This window comes from Homalodisca vitripennis, unplaced genomic scaffold (assembly GCF_021130785.1).
Source record: "Homalodisca vitripennis isolate AUS2020 unplaced genomic scaffold, UT_GWSS_2.1 ScUCBcl_2355;HRSCAF=7028, whole genome shotgun sequence".
NCBI lineage: Eukaryota > Metazoa > Arthropoda > Insecta > Hemiptera > Cicadellidae > Homalodisca > Homalodisca vitripennis.
Window position 1 is genome coordinate 1 of NW_025778468.1, and position 26,355 is coordinate 26,355.

The 26,355-nt window shown below is 33.2% G+C and overlaps 1 protein-coding gene and 1 pseudogene across 1 annotated transcript in view; one reads left to right on the forward strand and one right to left on the reverse strand.

Moving 5' to 3' along the window:
* The first annotated feature begins 1,247 nt into the window (after nucleotides 1-1,247).
* Nucleotides 1,248-9,589, forward strand: LOC124371974 (annotated as a pseudogene).
* A 10,930-nt stretch (nucleotides 9,590-20,519) lies between these two features.
* LOC124371975 (dehydrogenase/reductase SDR family member 7-like) overlaps nucleotides 20,520-26,355 on the reverse strand; it is a 44,312-nt gene continuing 38,476 nt past the window's right edge. The window contains 1 exon segment of the mRNA XM_046830343.1: nucleotides 20,520-20,876. The gene's annotated coding sequence lies outside the window, so the exon portion shown is untranslated.

The window sequence follows — 26,355 nt, forward strand, 5'->3', positions numbered from 1 at the left end:
CGATAATGTTTGCATTGCATTTCCTTAGTTTTTTGGGGGGAGTGTGTGTGCTCACCACTCCTGAGAGAACCTGTATTTAGGTTTCGGCAATTTCACATGTTTTATCCAAGTCTTCTCTCCTGTAATGATTCCAATTGAACCCAGGTGAGGTCACCCCATGCTTTTTTTGGTAAGTGGTCCAAAAATGTCAATGGAGCAAACCATACACTGATTTTTATATCGGTTTCTATTGAAGATTTTCGGGTACCCTAATCCTGGCACAAAAATTGATGGTTAACCTAACATTTTTGCATAACAATTTTCCGTGTGAATAAATAACTCCTTGAAATTTGAAAATAAAAAAACCAAGTGGTTAGTACATAGTTATTTGTTGAATCGGTGCGGTTCCTCTTTAATCTTTTTTACGTTGACCTTTAGAGACACAATTTCATCAGGTTTACAGTTGCTTGGTTGCTATTTAGTTCGGCCATTTTTTAAATCCTAAGTGTACCACTGGCACGGCACTCCAACCCTCTGTGAATCACATTATTCCCATATAAGACTTTCATAGAGTTGGCTATAAATTCTTAATTGGTTTATGGTGGCTTAGTCAAACAGAAAACCGTATTACAGAACCGGCCACTTTCAGTACGTGTGGATTTTCAATTGCGTTACCACAACTTTTAAGATGCTATTGTAAAACAACAGGGCAGTGCGACAATAACCTCTCCACTAGCCCCATGACTGGAATTAGAGGCCGACGTGATTGAAAGAGAAATCGCCCTGACAAAAATCCGGCCCTCGAATAGTCCCGCCCCTAGCGGCTAACAGAGCGAAATGTAATCTAACCTTTTCTCGGATAAGCCCTCCATATTTGCCAACGTATAAAATATCATGTTTTTTACCTGTGAGAATATATGTCGTTTTGTATACAAATAATACATTTTTGGGCATTATTTATATATATATATCCTGAAATGTAGGCAAAATAATTTGCTGGAAAAAGGATAGAAAAAACATGATTTACATGTGATATGGAAACATAGAATTTATAACTCTCCAACTATATTTTATTGCTGTGTTGCAAAATCACGCATGTTTTATGTTTGATTTCATATTTAGCTATGTTCTTTGGTTGTTTTTTGTATAACTGTGTTAAAAAATGCAGAATTGTTACACGTTCCAGCTCTTTTCAAGCTTATAATAATGTATTCTTATAAGGTACTGATCATAGTCATAATATTAATTGACTGAAATGCTTGTTGTAGGTTGATGAAGATTATATTCAAGACAAATTTAACTTGACTGGTTTAAATGAACAAGTTCCACATTATCGACAGGCTTTAGATATGATTTTAGACTTGGAACCAGGTAAGTAATTCCTAAAGTATTTTAAAATTCAATCTCAGTGTTTAGCTTTTGGGCGTTTATTTTAAAGTTGTGTAGAGAAGCTTTACACTCCATTTTGATGTTCAGGTGCAAAATAAATATATATATTTTCTAAAACTTCATATGTAAATGCTTATAGTTCCAATATAAGATTTTTCTCTGTTGAAAGTTTATTATTTATGGTCAATCATTTGAACCAGTTAAAGGTATCAGAAATTTGTCATCGTCAATGTTACAAAATATTCAAGTGTCAAAAAACCTTAGGCTTCAGATAAAAAAATACATAAAAACTAATTAACATGTGGCAACGAACTCGTAAGTGAGGACTCTGAGTGATCAGTCCAAACACAGAGTAATTGCAGTGAACGAGCGATGGTGAGAAACCAGTAAGGATAAAACAATTGGGCAGTTCATGTGGCATATCGTCTGAAACAAAAAATGGCCGAGGTAAAGGGGAGGGGTGTTAAACGGCTGCATCTTCATTCTTACATTTTTTGTTCTTGCAAAGTCATAGTTTGTGTTCAAATGTTGTTGACTGTGTTTTCTATGAATGTTACAATTTGTCTAAGCTTCTAATGTTTCATTTTTTTAAATATTGGTCTAACTTTAGGAGAAGGTTGATATAGCAGTGAATAATCCACTGGTTACCAATGAAGTATATTGTCCGTCATCAGTTAGCAATGGCGTAATTACACGTCACGCTAAGTTCATTATTTTGTAGTTGAATAATAATTCTGATATCAAATTTTTTTAGGCATTTATCTATATTATTATTATTATTTCGATGGTCAGTCCGTCCAAACATAGCATGTTCGATTTTGAAGCGCCTCGACTCGCTTTAAATCGAATGTTTCTTATCATTACACCTGTTGATTGTTTGTTTTGATTACCTGCTGTTTGAAATGGTGTCATAGCTAGGAAGCTTTAGCTATATGAGGTATGGCTAGAAATAACTGGATTGGTAAGGGCCACAGAACAAGTGCAATAAGGTTGAATATTGTATGCTCGGTTACGTGACCCCCTCCCCACCCACCTCGAGTTTCGTCTGGCTCCTGTGCTTATTCTGCCCGTAGCATTACTTATACACAGTAACCTTATGCCTCTGCATCGAAAAAAATGTTGATTATCCAGAAAGAACAGCATGTGAACATCTAATTTATTTTTAAACTTGGAAAATCTGGAAGTGGAAAAATTTGTAATCTTACAAGTGTATGGTGGACTACATCAATCGATGCATTAGAAATTCACTCCTTCTCCACGGCAAAAAAAAAGCACAAATAACAAATTCAAAATTCAAGGGCATAATGATTATGTTTTTTGATATCAAAAGGATGTTGTACATTAGTTGGGTAGCGGAGAGGCAGACAGGGAATCAGAATTGCTACACTAGCGTCCTGACTATCCTTCGTGGGCTTGTAAGGAGAAAACTGAAACTGAATAATTTGTGGAAAACAAGTTATGGATGATCCTCTACCAGGACAATGCTCCCAGCTCACAAAGCTTTGTCAGTTAAGGTGGTTTTGGCCAAACACAGCATCCCTGTCTTAGATCATCCACCCGACTTGGCCCCCTGTGGACTTCTTTGGTTCCTTAAAGTCAAGTCAGTTTTGAAAAGATTGAGTTTTGATACTGTTAAAAGCAGTAAAAGAAAAAGCAAAGTAAGTCATGAACAGGGTTATGGAAAATGTTACGGAATGTTATTAACACCTTCACTCTGGCACAAGACATGTACTGACTTTAGGATAGCTGGAATAGTTTAAGTTTTATTCACTGTAGTCAATGTGTTTAAGAATCACACAGATCAAGTTCTCTGTCTTCTACATATTTTAGGATTGTTGGCTTCCTATAATGTCACTGAAGGATACTTAGAAAGAAAGCTAATGGAAAAGACATGGTCATCTTTAAAAAAAAACTAAAATCTTGAATCAGAATCCTTTAAGATGGACCCAATCAAAATATTATATTGTCCAAATAAAAGGTTTTGCCGTTTTACTTAATGTGAAAATAAATACAAACAGTCTGGAATTCAGAATGTTTTGTGATTGTTCAAAAATGTTTTTATTCTTTTAAGTTTACAGAGAAAAGTAATGAATTTGAAAATACTTTTTGAACAGACATTTTTATAGAAAAAAATATTTATGTTTATTTGCAGATGATGAACTTGAGGGACAATCCAAATCAATCTGACCTGATTGAACAAGCTGCAGAAATGTTATATGGTTTGAATCTCATGCACGTTACATCTTGGACGCCAAACCGGTGGGATTGCATTAATGATAGAAAAGTATCGAGGCTGGAGACTTTGGACACTGTCCACGAGTATACTGCGAAGCAGAAAATATGCTACCTATTGGTGAGTTTTTTTACATAATGCTTCAAGTAAACTTTGTGTACTATCTCAGCTCTACCAACAATAACTTCTATCTATGAGGGCTATTGTATCTGGGAAAATTTAGTTATCTTATAATTGATCAATTTTATCTCACATGGACATCTGCTTTTAATGAAATAAAAAAAAATTAAATTTTAACTGATAGATTTTGAAAACATTAATATTCCACAAAGGGTAATAGTAACTTTTATGTGTGGTGGGTCTAAATTTCTGCCTTTCAATGTTGATGAAATGTAGAAAGGAATCCAATGAAATCTCAGACATAGTATTCTTTATTATTCCATATTTTTAACATCAACCACTCAATATTATTGGACCTAACCTCCTTGTACAAATCCAATTAATTATGCAAAAAATGCTAGGGTTTAGTAAAACTCACAAACAAATTCAAGAATTCAGTAAGAAATTTTTAAAAGTACAAAATATAGTTGATAATTTATTAGATTTGGTGCAGTTTTATAGAAAAAATCATTCTTTATTTGGAAAATTTAATTTAAATTTACTTATCTTTATGTTTTCAATTTTAACAGAGGTTTTGTTTTAAAAACGCAACATTGTGTTCTTACACAAGTCCAAACAAACATGCAAAAAAGCGTAAGGGTTTTAGTAGAACTCACAAAAAATGTAATTTGGTTGGCTGAAAACTATTTGGTTTATAGCTAATGAAAGAGGCAACATTTCTGAGAACACATGATCAACCCATTAGAAGACTGCCAATGTTCACAAAATTCAAACTACACCACCGCAAATAACAACAGAAAGGACGTTTAACCAGTACTGGGTTCTGTCTTTACTTAAAACATAAATTATACTGCAGAAACAACATGGGTCAGAGACATCCAAAAATAAAATACAAAATAAGACACTTATTGATTGTTTTACTGAACTAAAACATTGCCGATAATTCAGTTATGTAATTGGTTAAAAAAATCTAAAAATATGGTATTATACCTTGATTCACATTGTTTATTTTCCGGGGGCTATTACATATTTATATGTATAGTACAATATCACTTTTGTTTAATTTTTAATACATAAACATTATTATTTGAGCCCATAATAATGTTTAAAGTGGTTAATGGGTTAAATCTAAAATCTGTACTAAAATATGACAAAATAAATTAAATTGAAACATTTTTCTTTTATCATTCATAGTTTTGAATTGATATCAAACTTGGTATAATTTAAAATGGTTCTTTTACTAGTTAAAAGATGTTTGGTCACTAAATATGATTTCTTTTTTTTCTATTAAATTGTAGTTTTTTGCCTTTTAATACTTAAAATAGTTTATCAAAATATGGATTTTTTTACATGTTCTAGGTGTTGGAGTATGTACACTTATAATTAGCTACTCCAAATATGATTTAAATTATAAGTTGAGATTTTTATGAAATGTTTACTACAATATGGGACAGTGGGAAAGATATTTAAAATTGAGCAACTAGAAAAAAATCAACTTTTTATTAAAAGATTTGTTGCAGTATAATTAATAGTCTTGTGTGAAAATAAAATATATGACCTTAAATTGGTATATACTGTGTAGAAAAAAAAAGAAAATTGAAAATGATGCGGATGTTGTGCCGGTAATTTTTTTTAACAGTGACAGAACTTTGGGACAAGTGTGTTGGAGTGCCCTAAGTGAAGATACAGGTCATTGTAATGATGGAAACATTCCATATATTAGCGACTCTTTTATATCTGTCACAGATGTGAAAAAAACTGCATAAAATTGCCAGAAGAACATGATATTAACATTGAAGTTCATTACTTTATATCAGGAAAATAATTGTTCTCATAAATGTTTATTAATTAAAAAATCTTTATTTTTTAATGCTTATTAATTCTTATGAATACAAACATTACTGTATTCGGACATCAAATTTACGTTATAAAACTTTTTAAAAATTTGTATCATCTAATAAAAGTTGGGGACTAAACTAAACAGCTTTTTACTAAATGGTATAGAACATATAGTTGGTGGTGTTGCAAACTTGCTGCAACTTTTATATGTAAATGATAACTAACTATGCAGTTTATTATTTGATTGAGTATTACATTGTTGTTTGGACAGGACTCCATAAAACTGGATAAAAATACAAAAAGTGAACAAAATATTCTTTGTTGTGGAATTGCTGTAACATTGTACATTTTAGGAGATGTGATTTAAAATTAGGTATTTATTAAATACTTCTAGATGTTTCACGTTCAGATGTGAAGGTTTTTAATTAATAATTTAAGACATCTGTAGACAAAGTTTTACCTAAGTGACTTACTTTTTTTAATACAAACTTATCGACAGCATGATGCATTTGAAAGTAATACATTTTACCTTAGTAAAGAATGTTATGGAACATGTCCTCTGTTTCATAGGATTTAATTATAATTAACATAACTTTCACTGTAGCGCAGGAGAGGTAAATAAAAATTTGCATGTGGATTTTAGACCGTTTTCTCTCATTAAAAACATTTAGTGTAATAAAAAATACCAAGGTGTGGAAAGATACCATCCTGAAAAAAGTAGGTATATTGCTTTTGAAAAATAGGCTATATGTTTGTTTAGTTATAATATAAATAAATTACTGTCAATCATTTAAAAATGCATATTTCTTAAATAATTTATAACATTAATTTTAAGACTAATACCATTTTTCTTCCTTGCATTCTATCCTATTCATTGAAATTATGATAAGCTTTATGACAAAGCAATGTTTTATTTAGTTTGTACTTTAATTTAGAGGTAGAAAGTCTTTTTGTATGGTTAGTGATTAAAACCTATGGAAAACGGGGTATGTAAAAATGTTTATAAGAAGTTTACATGAGGTTCAAGACATTTCATTCAGATTGCAAGACTCATGATAATTTATGTTTGCACAATCTAAAATAAAGTATTATTAAGTTCCAACGTTGTTATCAAGTAAGTAACAAATTGAAATCTGATTTAGGTTTATCGGATGTTCCTGGAGAGGCCATGGTGAAGTCATATTGTCCAAAGTGTAATGGACGTGTATACACCCAAGTCTTCAAAACATCACCACTCAGATGGAGCTTACTTTGGCACAGGATTTCCTCATATGCTGTTTATGGTTCATCCAGAATACAGGCCTAAACGTCCTGCCAACCAGTTTGTTCCAAGGTAACCAATCATATTTTACAAAAAACCATTCTTATTTTGTTGTCTAACAAAATTTAAAATAAACATAAGCTATGTAAATTTGCCTAAAATACTGCTGGATTGGTGGTAAAAATTGAGGAGAATAGGAACAAGTTCCATACTGTTAACAGAATAACTTGCAACATCCATAAAGAAACGCAAACTGTAAAATGTTATTTCATCATGTTTTAAAATCAACCTGCAGGGTACATAAAATTTAAATATAAAGACTTGTGTACAGGAATGTTTTTCTCCATTTTGTTCAAAAATCAATGGCTTACGTTGAGTCAAAAAAGTACAATTTGGCCCTCATTTGATTTTAGTGTGGCTTTTAATGTGTTAGACAATAATACCTTACTGGGAAAGCTTTATAAATATGGTATCCGAGGTAAGTATTAAGTTTTATTGGATTAAATATGTTCATATTAGTAATATAAGAAAAAGTTTTTTGATCTCATTTTCCATTGTGAAGATCAGTAGCACAAGGACCTCCGTACCTTTACATATCAGTTATAAGTTAATGACCTCACAAACATTTTTTTATCCTCATTAGATCATCTGTGATTTTTGTTGTTGATGATAACAGGTTATTCTGTAACCACCAATATCCCAAAGTTTTTGCAGTATTGTAAAATTTATCAATACCACTTCTTACTCAATCGATTTCTGTGAATAAATTCTAGCCTAAATTTTCTAAGACTGAGGCGATTATTTTTAATGGAAAAGGTGACAATTAATTAATGAATTTTTTCAAGATATAAAGCTTTACTACCTCAGTTACAGTTCAGGGAAATTCACATAGATAACTCATGTAAAATAATCAGAACTTTAGTTTCTTACTGAATGAAGTAAAGGCAAATGCAAGCAATGTGAGGTTGTCCTCGCTGTAAATAGAAAACTCATGTAACAGCTTTGTGTGTTTAACTTAGTTCTACAACATTCATTATATGGCGCCTCTCTGATTTTGCCTCAAAGGAGACTTTTTATATCACTTTTATACATTTAGGCAAAATATTTTATATTTCTATTTCCTATGGTATAATAAAACAAAACAAAATAATCATGGATTTGGCAGTGGGCCAGATGCTGTAGCACTAACAGGTTTAATCAAATTTTTACTCTGCAGAAGAGGGCCTTAAGGACTGTCTGGGGTCTAGGGCCGCAGGAGAGTTGCAGAAAATATTTTTAGTCAAATGGCATCTTAACCCTCCCGTCTATTATTCTATCACTGTGTGTTGATTTAGTTTTTAATAATCACAGTTTGTTTAAAATTCAAGGTCATAACTACAACACTAGAAACAATAACCAGTTAATAATAGAGATATTTAAGATAATGAATTTTTCTTTTTTTACTTTAGTCCTAAGACATTATCTCGTCGGGAGAGCTTTTTACAGATTGCTTGAATATCTCAACATTATTTGAATATGAGTTCAACATTGACTTATTATTGTTATTTATTCATATTTTTATGTTATAATTGTGTCATTGATTTACACAAGTGTAATGTTTAATTGTATATAAATAAAGAAAGTTTGTAGTGAAGTTAATTGTGAAGACTTTCATTTATAGGATGTAGTGAAGATTTTACATACTTTAAGGATCAATTCTTAGGTTAAAAAAAGACTTTGATTAAAGTCTGTGTTGAGAAAACCTTGAGTTTTACCCCATAAAAGCTATGTTATACTTGAAATATTTTGTCCCTTTTTAGGTTATAGAATCATAAGAAATGTCTAATTTTAAAGATACATTAATAAGCATCCAATTGCTTTTAGATTTTTCTTACACGATTAAGTGATTCGTGCATATCAACAGGATAAAGTAAAAAAAGTTGAAAATTTAGTTCTAAATATATTAATACACATATTTTTGTTAGAGTATTAATAATATATTTAAAATGAGATGTCTTTCATAACTTATTATGATTCAAAGTTAGGTCATGTAAATGTTACAAGTTGAACGTAATTATGGAGTTAAAGTCAAAATGGCTGCCAAGCACAGCTGGCTCTTCAAACCATGTGTCTTAATGCAGTCTCTTTATCAGGTACAGCCCCTTGTCGTCAAAGAAATTTTAATAGCAATCAGGAAGTGCTGATTGAACTTAATATCATTCATGTTACCTCCACGGTGTTTACATAGAAATGAAACGGTTTTACTCTTCAAACCTGGGCTCCATCCCACTGGTTTAATTGTTACAAAATTGCTTAAATTTAATCTACAAGACTTCAAAATTAAATTTATATGGACATTGATATTACTTTAGAAGTAATCTACGAAATATTAGTCTGAAATAAAGTAATGACTGGTTCCAGAGCTTCAGATCAAACCAATCACTTATCACAGAATACTATGTGAAAGTTCTTAATTTACTGAATTGAATTTCATATTATTTTATTGTTTACAGGTTATATGGGTTTAAAATCCACCCCTTGGCATATCAAATTCAACAGCAAGCAGCTGCCAACTTCAAAGCTCCACTGCGAGCCATGAGCTACGGAAATAATGCTAAACGTTGACCCTAATATACTTTTTGTAAGTGCAAACAAACAAGAACAGTAGATTCATTTTTTACTGTTGAAGGATGTCTAGATGAAGCATATAAGATAGGAATAACTACTATCTCTATTGTACGGAAACAAATTTTCATGTATTATATTTTTAAATGTTAAGAAACTAAAGTTAAGAAGCTATAAATAAGAAGAAAAAATTTATCCGATCATAATCTTCTGTTTAATTCTGTATATTTTTTCAATTTCTTTTATAGATTTCCCTGCTGAATACTTTGAAAGCAGTTTCACATTGTTACTAGCTAAGAACTATACATATAATATTGTACAAATACATGTATTTAGTATTGCAAATTAAATACTTTTGTTCTCTTTAAAGCGACCTCTTTATTCTTTGTTCCTTCTCATTTCCATATTCCATTTTAAATGTAATGTTTAAACCTTTAAAATGGCTTTTAACAATATTGTTATCAAATTGTAGTGAAAATATGTCAGTATCTTGTGCACCATTGTCTGTATTACATTATTTGACGAATGTCAGATTAAATAGCACAGAAACTGTTAACTAACTATCAATAAATCTACCTTATTTCATTTTTTTTACCACTAGATGTGTGGGCCTATTGTTCTATAACGATATCTCTTAGAAAAGTGGTCCAGTAGGTTTTTTTTTGTGAAATCCCAATGGATACAATCAATTTACATGTCCCGTATTGCAAAGTTACAACATGTAGGCCTAAAACATACCTAGTTGTACAATTCAAGATTAAAATCACTTGTGCCTTTCCGTACATGATAGTATCTTTATACCGAAATGCGTATGCGATTTTGGATTGTAAGACAAGGTATGGTTCAGCCTATAATTGTTGGATAAACTCAAGAGGGTTTACGTGAGCTGACCTAGAGCCTTTGTGTTCATGTGTGAATTATTTCCCACCTGTGGGTAGTGTCAGTTGCTGGCTTGCAGAAGAGATTTTAATTTTAAACTTTCAGTTAGATACATAATTTTAAATATCAATCATATTTCATAATTTTCTTGTGCAAATAAATAATTATACAACAGTGCTCTATCAGTTATTTTTTGGATGTTAACGCACAGCAAAACACTGCAATTTTTCGACACGGTAAAGAATAACATAGTGTAATGCCCAGACTCTGAATTTACCAGTAGGGAATTCTTTTGTTTTTAAAATTTTAAACAAGCTGTTGTAGCAATTAAATGGGTTGTTCAAAATACGCCATAGAAAGGTTTATTTATACAATACTTTATTTAAAGCGTTTCTTTTTGTCGATGATTGTAGGATTACCTCCAGTTTTCAATTGTTCTAACCATTTTCAATTGTTCTAACCAAAATCCAAAGGCCAAGGATCACCACTGACTTGTAAAGTAATAAATCTGCATATGGACTAAATCCCAAACTATTGTGTAACAGAACTAGAAGGAAAATTTATTTGACAACAAACTAGGCCTACGAGGCCAGTCATTATCAAATGCTCTATTGTGTTAGGGGCTTATAGAGTATTCTCCAGTCTGATCTATTTTTCAACTATCAGTAAAGTATTGCATTTTTGAAATGTTAAAATGTATATCTATAATAAATTGGTGTATATCACAACATTGTATTAATGTTACTTGCCATTCTGATGCAATATTAAGTATCCAAACCACAACGGAACAACAAACAGATGTTACAGTAAACATTGCATCTAAACAGGTGCAAGAGCTCTCACGAGCGGTGTTTGGAAATTTTACACAAGAATCAGAGAGCAGTGTGTCTGACATTAAAACTTCAATTCTAAACAACACCGAGACATTACTGTTGTGTGTGAACAGAGTTTGCATTGACTCCTGTAACAGTTTAGCGATGTAGCTGTTGCAAGGATTAAAATTACTTATCCTGGTTTACAATATGGGGAAGTTCCATGGTGAGTTAGGGAGTTCAATGCATTCCCTAGAGAAGGCTCTTCAATGCACTGGCATTGGCACTTACCAGCTACAACCTTGAATTGAGGAGGTCATAAAGGAGGACCTGGCAGAACTTCTACGAAAGGGTTAAGATCAGCCTAATGCAACTCATTCTCCAAAAAGTACTCTATAACGACCACTCAAATGGGATAGGTGCACTGTTTAAAACAGGATGGGACCTACACTGAGAGCAGTTGGGAGACGAGCTACTCCTAAGAACTCACATTCCCAGCTCGATTTCCACCAATAACACACCTACCAACGGATTGGACTGGGCATTTACATGGCCTACCAGTAGAATTTTATGGCTGGGGAGAAAAGTTTCCCGTGATGAAAACAAGGTAAAATGTGCTTTTCTATGTTTTAAACCATACAAACCTCCTTGAGGGGTATTTTTCAAGCTTTAATTGCATTGATAACTTTGTTCCGACAGTAACAAAAAATGTAAAGAGCCAGTCTAGTTATGGCTACATTCCAAGTGAGTAGAGAAAAATAAATGTAGCCTTTATACCCTCCTCTGGTTGCTAGTGGTTGACAATCCTAGATCTTATTAACCATGAGGGGTATTATGCATAGATGTATGCAGATATATGGTAATCATAGTAAAAGGCAGGCATGAGGAGGTAATTTCCAGCCTCACTCAAAATACCTTGAACCATGTCTGGATTTGATGCAACAGCACCAGGCTCAGTGTAAATCCAGGCAAAACTGTAATCATATCATTCACCAGAAGGAAAGTGACTCTTACAGCTTCTAAAGCTGAATGGAATGATCATACATTTTTCAAAACAAATCAAGTATCTAGTTGTAGTCTCAAACCAGAAATTCATATGGAAACCACACCTAGAGAGGGGATATCAAAGAAAACTTATTTCCCGTAGACTTCTGTTGCATAAACAAGGGGCCTTAACCATAAATGGTTTATTGGTCATATGTGGCCAGTAATAGCTTACGCCTCATTGGTATGGTGGCCCAAAACAAATGAAAAAGCCAGCACAGGACTACACTTACAAAAGTATAAAGGCCAGGATGTCTGAATATTACCAGTGCAATACACACACACACCTGTCTAACTATGTGAGGAAGGAAGCAATGACCAATGCCATAAGGATACCTTACATGTTTCTTTCAGGAGCCTTGAAGGGAACTTAAGTATTCTCAAAGAGGTAACATGGAGTTAACTTCTTTTGGAACTAAAGTACATTCATTCACTATTTTTTGCTTCAAAATCGTTTTTATCCGTGTTTGGTGTATTGAATTCATGTACAGGTGAAGAAACACTATTATTAATAAGAATTAAGGATAGCAGAGTAGTCCCAGGAGCTTCCTCTGGGGGAAGACAGACAGAATATTCTCTAGGGGGTGCCTGTCTCTGTCTTGTAGTTATTTTCAGTAGCAGAGAGTTATATACTTGGCTGTAACCAACATAGTCGACTGCTGTAATCTTTCCAGACCGTCGTCTGCAGAAGTGACCTCGGTAATCTGCCTTGAGAAGAGTGTAAGCTTCCAACTCTCGACTTTCCACAGTTGGATAGGAACTAGTAGTATGTTCCTGCGGAGTTGTCTTAAAAAATCCTTTGACTGATCTCAGTCACAGATGGGCTGGTTATGTGACCTGGCAGAGGTCTCAGCTAGCCACCCCCATTACAGTCCTCAGCTGGGGGATCTGCAGATGTTCCTGAAGGCACATTTGATGTTAGGGACCAAATAGCCTGCACTATCGTTCTGCCAAGTCATCTCTTCCCCATCTTGTTTAGGTACATTCTAATGTATGTGTGGCAAGTAAAATCCTGTTTTCTCAGTTGAGTACTGTCACCAAAACTGTTCATTTCCTTGAGTTTCTTGCTTGAAATTGTTCTCTTTATTAATTATATGTCTCCGTCCGAAGTCATGACTTGGAACCATTCGTAAAACTATAAATTTAGTGTGGTTATTTTGTTAACAACGCCTGGAACAACCTGAGCAGCTTGAAACTCAGTTTATGTCAATGGCCTCTCCGATTATAACAGCCACATATCTGTCAGTCAGGTCTGCACAGATGTCAGCAGCATTCTTCATGATGTAGGTAATTGGAGCTCCAGGACAGACATTAACAAACACATCAGATTCTAGAATGAGTGATTGAGAGAGATTTCTGACAGGACTATCAGAAAAATATGTGTCTTTTTTCAGTATAAAATCTCACTCATATTTTTCTTTATATACTGACTTTAATATGTTTTGCATTAGTTTTAGTGACAGAATTTTCAAAACTAGCACAAAACATCAATGCATTCAGTGTAACAATCTAGTGATTTTTTCAAGATCAATAAATTTGAAAGTGAAAGTTTATTGGTTACATGTTAACATGTAGGTATACCAGTATACAAATATTTATTGTAAGGGTTTACAATAGAGGTTAAACAAAAAATATGTAAATGGAAGAAACAATTCACTTGATGCATTATATAGAGAAATTGTCTTCTATATGTTAGTTTAAACGACTCAGTACTACGTCAAGGTTGTGAATACCAATCTACCACATTGTTTTAGCATTCTAGGCTGGTAAAACTTAAGCAAAAACAATGTTCTTTGTTTTCTTACGATTTATTTTGTTTTTTCAAATGTTGATTGCAGTGCAAAACCGATTGATTTCAAATAGTTTATTGTCACTAAGCTAGTACAGCTCTTTTACATGTTTTAAAGTTATTTGGTAACAACCTGATTTGTATAGTATTGCCAACTAAGTTCCACATGAAAGCCCAAAAGTTTGACAGATGTTTTTTCAACATTTAATTTTCTTAAGGTAAATATTTCTTAACCAGTTTTACTATGGTTAGGTTTTACAAAGTTTGATGAGAAACTATGAAGCTGCTTTTTCGACTGTTAAAACACTTTAATTTTTTATATGTTCAAGTGAGTTCCCTTCAACGAGCAAAGATGTGTCATCGGCATAAAGAATAACATGATGTGGATGTTAAAAGACATATCATTAATCATCACTATGAACAGGAGTGGCCCAAGAACTGAACTCAGGGGGACACCCTGTCCACAGATCTGATATCAGATTCCTGGTTACCATACCAAGTACAACTTGCCTATGGTTTTCCAAATAATATTTCAAAAGACTTAGCTCTGTACCCTTAATATCATACATAAACAACTTATATTTTGGCTATAACTTAGCATGATTAAAGCTAAAGTTGACTTGTTTTCAAAAACATCAAGTATTATAGAGACAACTTTTTCAACAGCATCAATTGCAGATTTACTGGATAAGAAACCATATTGAGCATATTAAATAAGTTATTATTTACAAAGTATAAATACAGCTGTTCTTTTATAACACATCACAATAATTTAGAGAACACAAAGTACAAGGGCAATAGGCCTAAACTGAGATAATTCATCAATTCCACTTTTTGTACTAATAGGTTGTGGCCTTGAACATTTTAAGGCTACATGGGTGAACTCCTTGATCAAATTAATCAGGTACATAAGAGGACTCACAATCGCTAAAATTATGCCCTTAATTAACTTATTGGATGAACCACAATGTCCTTGCTATTTAAATTAAAAACCGTTTACAACGTTTAAAAACATTACGTTCAGAAACAATAGTGATGAAGTCTACATCATGGTTAGGATTAGACTGCTACCTGTTAACAGAAGCAATGTTAGAGTTTCCCTCCATACTAAAAAAAGGAGTTAGTTATTTTTCACCAAAATCATTTGGTGAAAAAGAACTATTAACTAACTTATCTTTATGAAGCCATAGCTTCACCCTTAATAACCTTCCAAGCTGCACTGCATTTGTTTTGTGCATCGATAATGTTTGGACTCATTGAACTTAAATTTTGCCCTAGATAGATAAGATTTACATTTTTTTCAAACAGTTTTGTTTTCATCAGTCAGAGATGATTTATATTTACTGTATAAAGCTATCATATCATTTCTTACATTATTAATTTCAGGTGTGAAATTAAGTTACATCTTTTCTTAAAAGTTATCTTATTAAGTTTACCTTAAAAAGTTACATCTTTTTACAAGATTTAACTAGATTAGGAGGATGTTCAACAACATTTTTCAAAATAAGGGGTCATGTTTTATTAAACAAACAAAGAATTAAATCCATACAAATGTTAGAAGCCTTTTCTGCATAAGATATAGAATACAAGAAACACCAATTAATTTCATTTAGCCTACAAATTAAATTATTTACACTTTTCAACCTAAAGCAGAAAACCCTATCAATAGGCTCGAGTTTTTACATTTATTCATACCAAATCATGATCTGAAATTTTGTACTGATCAATTTTTGAATGTATGCTCAAATTGGTTAGAATGTTATCAAGACAGTGAGCATCTCTAGTAGGTTCAGTATTGGTTAGGTAAAGATTAAAAAAATTTAGCAATCTTTTACAATGGAAACACAATTTAAGTAAATCTATATTAAAATTACAACCTAAAGCTACATTAAGAGATTCACATTATGTAACAACAAGGTTAATGGATTTTTTAATGACCCCAGATATTAGTCAAAGTCTAAGCCAGGTGTTCAGCCTCTGTTCATTAACAATACCAAAGTTATGAAATATGTCTTTATTTTTGAGGTGGAGTTAGTGCTGTTTTTGCTCTTCCACAATCTGAGTGAAAGCATCCAGCTTGTTCCGTATTGAACACGAGTTGATATGAGCACTCTATAGATCATAGTCATCATCACCGTTGTGACCTGCCACTGACAGAAACCACAGCCTAATGTCTAACTTTTTGATTGCGGATGGAAACCCATAGAGGAAACTAAAAATAAAATAAAATCCAACAACTCTTGCATAAGTTAAAAATTGGATTCTTTTCTTACCAACTATTTGAATTTGATTGCAAACAAATAACACTTACTCCTTCAGATGTGACACATACAAGGTGAGACAATAAAGTAATGAGACTGGTGTGAAAAAAAACTTGCTTATTATAATCAAGTTTAGTGTTGTCTCCTTCAAAGTAGTTTCCTCCTGCTTGCACACACTTTTTCCAGCACTTCTGCCATTGATGATAACATTTCTGGAACTTCACCGCCATTTTGACTCTTGAAATAGAAAAAAAGTTGCACGGAGCGATATCTGGTGAATAAGGTGGCTGTGGTAGTACTGAAATTTGTTTTGAGGTTAAAAATTGATGTACTTACAGAGCAGTATGGGATGGGGCATTATCATGATGCAGAGTCCAATTATCAGCAATGTTGGCACGGACACGGAAGAACTCTTCTACAAAGTTACTACTAGACGAACTGTTTATCGATTGATGTTCAGTTTTTCTGCAATCATTTTCACGGACAATCTTCAATCAGATCATATGAGTCACGCACCTGGTCAAGTTAACATCCGTCCGTGAGGTTGATGGTCGTCCACTACGGTCTTCATCTTCAAAATTCATTCTGCTTACTAAACATTTTATTATACCACCAAAAAACTTGAGCTCTTGACATAAACTCCTCTCCAAAAGCCTTCTGAAGCTTACCATAAAATTTTGTTGTGTTTTCACCCAATGTAACGCAAAAAGAAATGGCATATCGTTGCGGAATATTATGCGGTTCCATTTCCGTGACGAGAGACACAAACATGTGTTAACTTATTACAGCACAACTCACAACTGAGCAGTAGCATCGATGTGCCGCTTGGACTAGAAGCAGCTTACAGATCAAGGTACCTATGCAAGCCTGCAGGGTTGCCACATCTTGCATCAGTCTCATTACTTTATTGTTGGACCTCGTATATGATTTTTGCCATTTCGAGAGTTAAACAAGTGAAATAGTTTACTATATCATGTCTATAACAAAAAACACAGTGCACCGTAATAGTTTAACAGGTTATAGAAATGTTATCACTTTTCGATTTTGTTAATTTAACTATTCAACAGAATCCCTACACTACAACATGTTGTTTGTGTATATAAGCCATTACTTCCAACTACTACCTTTCTCTTACAAACTGTCCAAACAATTTATGAAATAATAGACATTTTTTCATAGTAAAGCTTTCTAACAAGTACGTACAACTGTCATATGATAGATTGCAATAAAATTTTAAACTAAACATCCGGCCCAGAGGACCAAACAATATCGTATGAGAGATTGCAATAAAATAAAAAACTAAACATCTGGCCCAGACAATGTTATATAAGAGATTGCAATAAAATTAAAAACTAAACATCCGATCCGAAGGACCAGAAATGTCTTGTAGGGAAAAGAAATAAAACGAATTAATCAATTATTTAATATAATTACTTTTAAAATTGGTTCAGAGTCTCCAGCTTCCAACAAATTATAGGAGACAATTTAAGGATAGGAAATTTCATGGTATGTGCCAAAATAAGTCACTCACCAAGAGAAGTTGTCTTTCCCGAGCACCATCACAAGAGGAGTCCCTGTACCAGGTGCAAGAGATCGGAGGGAGAAGAGACCAGAGAGAATTCCAGAAGGGGGGCTCCAGAGGTCCACACTGATGGATAGTCCACGTGTGTAGGAGAACAACACTTTAGCACGTACAACGGGGCACATAAAGGGTGTACAAGTGGTAACAAAATAGGTAAAATAATAAAGGAGAGTGGTGAGTTGGAATAATTAGCAGAGAAGTGAATGTGTGCAGAAGACACACAGGAGTAATGTACAGGAGAGGTAGGTCATGTCGAGAGAGACAGCGACCATACCAGTACAAGAAAAGCAGCCCCACTGACTAGCCGAGTGACAAGGGTTCAGGGTGGTTTGGCCATGATAAAATTTAGAAATGGTATTTAAAGGACAACAGCTGATCTCTCTCACTTGCTCATTGATTAAACTTAATATGCTTAATTAAATAAAAATATTACTAATTTATTTGAAATTAAACAACAACTATGAAACTAACATTTCAGGACCTATGTGAAATGTGCATAAAAAGCAGATGCCTCCTCTATATCTGAATTCACCTCCTTTGACTTACATAATGTCTCCTAATTAGTTTAATCCTGACAATAGAAAGTGGAGCTTCGCATGAAACACTTGCTGAATGAACTGAAGAAAGAAATGTTATTAACTCTTTTTAATCGCCAAAACAGCATACTGATACTTGTTCAGAATAGATGGATGCCATTCACAAAATGTAAGTTTCAAATTAAATAATAAACAGGGAGTGAAATAAATGTGATCAACTATAACCATGAAAACTTATTATTAATTTAGTAAAAATACAACCACTTGAGTTCTACAGGCGCTTTATATTACTAAAACTAACGTTTATAAATAATGTTAATTTAAAAACAACAAACGATGTAGCAAGCACACATTTTTATTAACACATTCGAGTCTACGCTCGAGCCAGACTCGAGCGCCATTGTTTAAACCCCCGGCCGGCGCTCGAGCGTGACTCGAGCACAGCTTTTCCGATTGATATACGGAGCAGTTGCTCGAGTGATATTCGAGTGCCGTCTGCTGCATTAGAAAGCCAGCGTTAATGGTCAGTTCAGAACAATTCCGCTAGGCGCTACTACGTCATACCCGCTTGAGGCTTTTGTTTATCCACTGACGTGGCCTGGCGCGTCGTCAGTCTGTCTACGACAACAATAATTTTTTTAGCATTTGAAATTTTTTTGGTAATTAAAATAATTATTTGTAAATATGTATATAGTAAATGCCTTTAAAAAAATTGAAATTACTTGTTTTATTTATTCAAAAGTTAGTTTTCAAGTAACACAAGACATGCGGGAGTTTTTATTTTTCTTAAAAAAATGTAAGTTTTGAAATTCTTTCTTTAATTAATTAAATTTTATAGGAATACAGTTTTACATATCATTTTAAAGAGGAAAGATAGAACTTTCAAGAAAATATAATATCTTATACATAATATTTAACATTTTTCTAAAAACAAAATGTGAAAACCAATTAATTTATGCAGACGGGGTTATAAAAACAGCAAATAGCGAGCCAGACTCCAATGTGTTAAAACCCTGCTTTAAATAAATATCAATTTAAACTAAAATTAAAATATTTACTCCCTTTCAAAAACAAAGCTTCCTGTTTGAGAAGATGTAATGTCTTCAGTGGTAACTTTTTTTTATTGAACAATTTTAGTAAATTGATAGTGCTTTGAGAAAATAAAACTAAAATATGTTTATATTTACTTTATTTTCTAAACATTTCTTACATATTAAGAGAAATAATTTCCTGTAGCTTAATAACACCTAGTCTACTTGTACTTTTCCTTTTAATGTACAGTAGTTGGTATACTCCCTCACTCTTCAGTTGGCTTGTGACAGCCTTTTTGCTTGTCTGCCAATTTGATAGTGCATGACTCCTTCCTAGTGAATGGTTTGTTTTACTATACAATATAAGAAAAAATAAACTTTACATTGTAACACATTTTTTTATTATACATTGTAATACATGCTTGTTGTGAGACACAAGAATTATAGTAATGAAAGTCATTTGGATCGGTTAGTTTATACTTTTTATAACAATAAACCTATTGCTTATTAAAATGATCAATGCCATTGAAAACAACTTCAACTGTGATTTTATATTGTTTCTGGTGGTAAAATAACAAATGCTACAGGTATGCCCTTGTCCATAATGATTATGTCATCATAAATTAATTGTGCTAAGCTGACTTTAAAAATTTGCATCCTTTGTATTATTTTACAATATTACTGTGTCAGATCTTCAAGTGTAGTTTAATTAAAATATTCCATTTTCAGATTAAAAATTACCTGGAAAAGTTCTCAAGATGTAATCTGGCATTGTGAGGTACTGTCGAAACATTTTTTTTATGTAATTTTTTTCAAAATACAGTCTATAAATCAAATAATCAAATTTATTTGCCATAAGAACATTCAGTCATTAGCAATGCCAAGCAATGTCATCATGGCATGCATGCCAAGTCAAATTTTCTATTTCTAACCTATATAAATAAGAAAAGATTTATCCAAATCGTCATAAACTCATAGATCTACACTACTTGTTTACATAACCACAAAGATATATTATCATATATCCAATAATTACTATTAGTAAAAGACCAAAAATTGCTTTGCCCCCTACAATTTATTTTCCATATTCTGATTTCAATAACCTATTCTGTAATCTCATGTTTCATGATAGAGAATTAAACATAAAACAAATAAAAGCATGGCTCTGAAAAGTTTTTATTTTACTAATATGTAGGTTTTAAGAGTACCTTAGCTAAAGGCCATGTATTTTACACAATTTCAGGATATGTGGCCAAACAGTTAAAATAATTCAGTTGGTACAGTCTGAATGAAAGAAATGGGTAAATAAACTATAATGTTATTTTAAAGAATTTATGACTAATTGGTTTAAAATAATTTGTAATTGTGCCAAAAACAACTGTATATGTAAAAAGATTAATAAGTTAATAAATAAATATAAAACACAATTGGTGTAGTAGACTATCTCTGGACTTGAACAGTGACTCGACTGTCTCTCAGTTTCTGGAACTGCCCCAAACCTTGTTATTTTCATCACCCTGTAACAAGAATATCTTATTATCGTATATAAGAATAGTCAGTCAAAAATTCATTTAAATTCATTACTGACCATGGCTGATTGAAAGAATAAAAATTGTTATGGACATGCACCACTGTCACTCTTGTACTTAACTGCAACACAATATTTGGAGAACGGTTTTATCTTCTTCTATTGAGAAATCTAAAGCACAATGTTTTAACACAATGAGGGCAACAAATTAAAACAAACATTGACATAACAAAGTCAACTGATATAGTAGTGTTGACAATTTTATAACCTGAAATTAAAAAAATCAAGATTAAAGTAAGTTTCCCAAGAGTAGAGTTTGCTCAATAGTAACTAGAAACCAATTCAACAATGACACATCACAGGCAGCTGTGTTACTCCTTTTTATATATTTTTTAGGAATTTTTTTTTTACTGCCAATGGTATTTTAATAGATCAACTAAATGTTTTTTACGAGAGAATTGTCCAAACCTACTTACAAATTTTGTGTAGGGCTCGAACCTGTGACCTCTACTTGGAGAGCCACATCCTTATCCCAATGCTATGATGAAGAAATTGTACCAGCCTAATTAGTAATGAGTTTGATGCTGAGTCAAATTCCATGGTTGGACATGCACTATCATAGACCTCATTCTTGTCTATCTAGAAATCAAGTTTCATGCAACATTTAAAGCCTACAGTAAAATCTTTCTTTACATAAATTGCTACATGATACATTCACATTTTTTCATTAAGATTCATGGCAGTGTTCAAATATTAAAACTTCCAGTGAGCTAGGGAAGGTACTACAACGCAAGACTGCGCTAAAACCAAGTACTGTCATAGACCTTTAACCCTTTCCGAGCCAATGATGTTACTAGACGTCATGCCTAAACTAGCGCTAAAAGCCAACGACGTCCATTGACGCAAAATCAATATTTAAAAAAAATATTATTTAAAAGCATTTCTGGGTAACAAACTTAGTAAAAACTGTTAAACAAGGGACAACCGTTTGTGTCTATTTTGAAGGTCACAGCTCTTGTTCGAGCGGCAAAATGGTGGGCGACCGGATGTTCATAGTCTCCTGCAGAGCCAACGACGTCTACTGACGCGTGCTCAGTCCGCCTGTAGCCTTCCGTGGGGTTAGGTGTTTATTCGCCCTTCCATTTTCGAACCACGTATTTATCTTTTCAATTTTGATGTTAATCAATATTTTTAATCAATGTACAGTGTAGTTTATGTATTATTACGTGATGTCAGAATGTCAAAATAAATCTTTTTTAGTAAATTAACAATAAAGAGTGAAAAAAAAATATTTTGTCGTTTTTGTAGCTCTTATGTTATAAGAATTATAAAAACAAATTGGTTTTGATTTGTGGGAATTTTTTTATTTTTAAGGTGTATGGCTCTTAGGAGTAGTTTTTGATTATTTATTTGTGGCTCGCTAAGGGTTAACATTCCACTCTACTACGTTTTTCTTGTTAATTCTATGAATAAAAATGTCACATGTTAAAATCTCATATGATTGCAATCAGTTTGTTCACAAATTTAATTATTTTCCTATTTTCTTGTTGCTACCATGGTTAACCATAAAACCAATTGTTATCCATAAGATCACGGTTACCATAAGACCAAAAATATTCGCTACCTCTGTCGAATTCCACCGAGTGTCATGCACCATCATCAAACTCAGTTGTCCTCATATAGAAATAAAGCTTCATGCAAAATTTTGTCTATAGGTCAGATTGTTTTTGAGATATGATTTGGACAGACACACAGGAATGAAATTTTTCCAGCGCCTCAAGTGATAGGCTTTTGCTAATGCTCTGCCAATAATATATTTAAAACATATAAATCTTAATTGCCTGAGCTCTAGTGAATCCTAGCCCTCGTCGGCCTGTAATAATTTAATTTCTGTCTATCCACATCTTGCATGAAGCTTTATTTCTGTATGAGGATCACTGATTTTGATGATAATGAAATTTGGCTGGGTGTTAACGAATATGTTTGCATGGTCTTAGAATAGTAGAATAAATAAATTTGTAAAAAAACTCAATACACCCACAAGAAATTCAAACATGTGACATATAGCCTAACTAACTCTATACTTACATCAATTTATGGTGACTTTTTGTGTATGTATACCTTTATTATGTAAACAATTAATGAAAAAATGTGAATGTATCATGTGGCAAGATACACTAAAAAAGATTTTTTATTTAGACTTTAAAATTCTGCATGCAAATTACTTCTAGAAGAATGAGTTTTATAGTGTGTAATTTTATATTTATGAAATGAGCTATAGATTAGAAATTACATGCAACCTCAGTGAAGCCTGTTATGACATGTAGTGTGGTGGACTTCTATCATGTCCTCCCTATTTGAATGAATAACTGAATGAATGGGAGATGGATCCTCTATGTGATCAGCAGTAGGCAGGCCAAGTCCTACTAACTGAATTCCTATCCTGTATGTGGTGTTACTTTGGTAACGGTGCGGAGGGCCTTTAAGTATAAAAGATTTAAATTCAATACAATCAACAACTAAGATTTCCTCAGTATCTTGTCCAAAAAATAAAAATGTACAATAGAAATCCTCCATTCTTGCCTCAGTTAAGTGACCTGACTCAAGAGTTAGTATGAGTCACACAGCACAGATGAATCTTGTCTCGGCTGATCAACGAGAGTCGAGAGCAAGGATGAGTCTCACATAATAACCACTGGTGTAACCAGAGGAGATATTGGAATGTATCCCCCTCTTGAAACAAAAAATCATTTTTAAAATAGTGAAAAGAAAATAGGTTAAAAATAAATCAGCTGAAAAAGTATGCTGTAAATTATGAGGGCTGTTCAAAAAGTATCAGACCATCCACAAGCTGGAATGAGAATTTTATTGAACAAGTGCGAAATTAATTCACCGAGGACCATCGTCTTACAGTGCGAGAACTAGCAGAAGAAATTGGAGTCAGCACTGAGTCAGTACATTAGATTTTAACTGAAGATTTGGAAATGAGAAAAGTGTCCGAAAAATTTGTTGATAATGGAGCAAAAACAACTTTGCCTTAAAATTGCACAAGAAATGCTGGACAGTGCAAACAGTAACCCCTGACTTCCTGAATACAGTGATCACTGGTGATGAAATCCTGGATTTATTGATACAACCCGGAAACTAAGATGCAATCATCGCAGTGGAAACACACAACATCTCCAAGACCAAAAAAAGCATGGTAAGTTCGCAGCCAAGTCAAGGTCATGTTGACAGTCTTCTTTGACTAAAGTGAAGTGGTGCATCATGAGTACACACCACACGGCCAAACCATCATAAAAGAATACTATCTTGAGGTTCTTCATCACCTATGTGATGCAAACGACAAAATTTGTGGGAAACCCGTCCATTCTGCACATCTAATTCAGTTTTCTCGCTAAAAACAACAAACCTCTGGTTTATCAAGCTCCATACTCCCCCAACATGGCTCCCTAGGATTTTTGGCTATTTCCTAAGCTGAAAATGCCCCTGAAAGGAACTCGATTTCAAGAAAGAGAAGGCATTAAAAAGAATACCACGGCCGAGCTTAACAGCATTCCAAAAGATGCCTTCCAGTAATGTTTTGAAACAGTGGCAGAAACGCTGGGAAAAGTGTGTGCATCACCAAGGAGACTACTTTGAAGGGGATTAGAAGTTTGTAGTTCTATAAATGCAATTTCATTTAACAAAAGTCTGATACTTTTTGAACAGCCCTCGTATATCTCAACTAGCAGTTACCCAAAGTTTCACATGCAATTTTCTGCTGAACAATTGGGACATCATAAGCATAAACTTTTGCTTATGAACCCATTGCAGATGAAAGGCACAACGTGTATGTCCTATCAGCGGAACGGAGCCCGAAAGGCAATCCATTGTTTCTTATGGGAAAATATACTGAATATAAATGATAAACAACTAGTATTAACAGATAATCGTATATTTATATATTGTAAGATTTTTGGATTTAAAACGAGTTCATATTCCTAACGGAATTTAAAACTTAAGCTCCATGTTAAAAGCGGAGCCTCAGATGCTTTCAACATACTTATTTTACTTAAACAAATTAAGCAAAGATTTGGCATTAATCCAATTTCTTTCTGATTTCAGTCTAGTTTTTGCCAATGCTTAAAACAATTTAAACTTTTGTAAATTTGGTTCTTAATTTCTAAAATGTTTTAAATAATAAGGGAACTTATTGGTTTTGTTCTATCTGGATTTACATGCTGATTAATAAATATTTTTGTAGCTAAAAACTGACCTGTTTTTAGTATTTAAGAATATTAAAAAATTTAAACAGGCTTAAATCAGGTATTCCATTTAAAATTTTAAAAATGTGTTTCAAATTTACTTTTTTTTAAGTTTATTCACTGAATGTTAGCTTAGCCTAATGTCTGCATAACATCTCAATTAAAATTCAATCTTTTTCTTCCTGAAGGAAAGAGACGATTGTCCTCTCACTTAGTCCTAAAAGGACCTTTGTGCCTCTCTTACTTATATTTGTATCCTCAGAATCTGAGACTTTACAGAAGCCAATAAGATTTTAGGGCTCCTGTTCTCTGATGACCTTGGGGCTGAGGAGATATACTCCTAGGAATCTTTTCCTAATTTTAGATATGACAGGACAGTTTAGCCATACATGCTCCACTGATTCCTCCTCTTCTCCACAGAGTCTGCATTCATCAGTCTGGCTAAGACCCACCTTCATAAGATGCTTTCTAAGGGGGCCAAGTCCTGTCAGCATCCCTATTATAATTCTTATATCCTCCTTACTTTGATCTAGGAGAGATGCCCACACTTTAGCATAAGGAGATATAAACATTTTTGATTGCCTTAATCCTGAGGCCTTACTCCAATTACAGTATCTTGTCCTCTTTTCCCAATCTTTTACAAAAGCTTTGCAATAGGAGAAAGCTATCCCACAACCTGGCTCTGGCCTCACCATAAAGGACTCCACTCCCTTTATGGCAAGGGTAAATGCAACCCTTGAAAAAGATTGAGTTTGATGAAAGTACATGTCAGTCTATGCGATTTGGATAAGCGCGTTAGCAAAGGGGCATATCTTGAATATGAATTGAACTTAGAATTGAAATTTTGTATATTTTGTTATTAAAAGGGTAAAGAATATCTTATTTCACCAGATAAACTTAGATCACCAGGGCTAACAAACTCTCTCTGATACTAAACATGGGGACCAACGGCTTCAAAACCACCACCAATGGTCAGTCAGGCTGACTGCTTGGAAGGATATGATCGTTTAGCCTGTTACTAGTCTACACCATTCTCAGCTATTGCCGTCCCTAGTACTCAGGGAGCTAGCAAATTTCTTCTTCTGTCTGTTTTCTACCTGTCTATTTCCCAAAGAATATTTCAAGAATAAATTGAGGCAAGTACATGAAATTTTGCATCTAATCTCATTTCTACATTATGCAATAGTGTTTAATCATAGTACACGTCTATCCATGGGATTT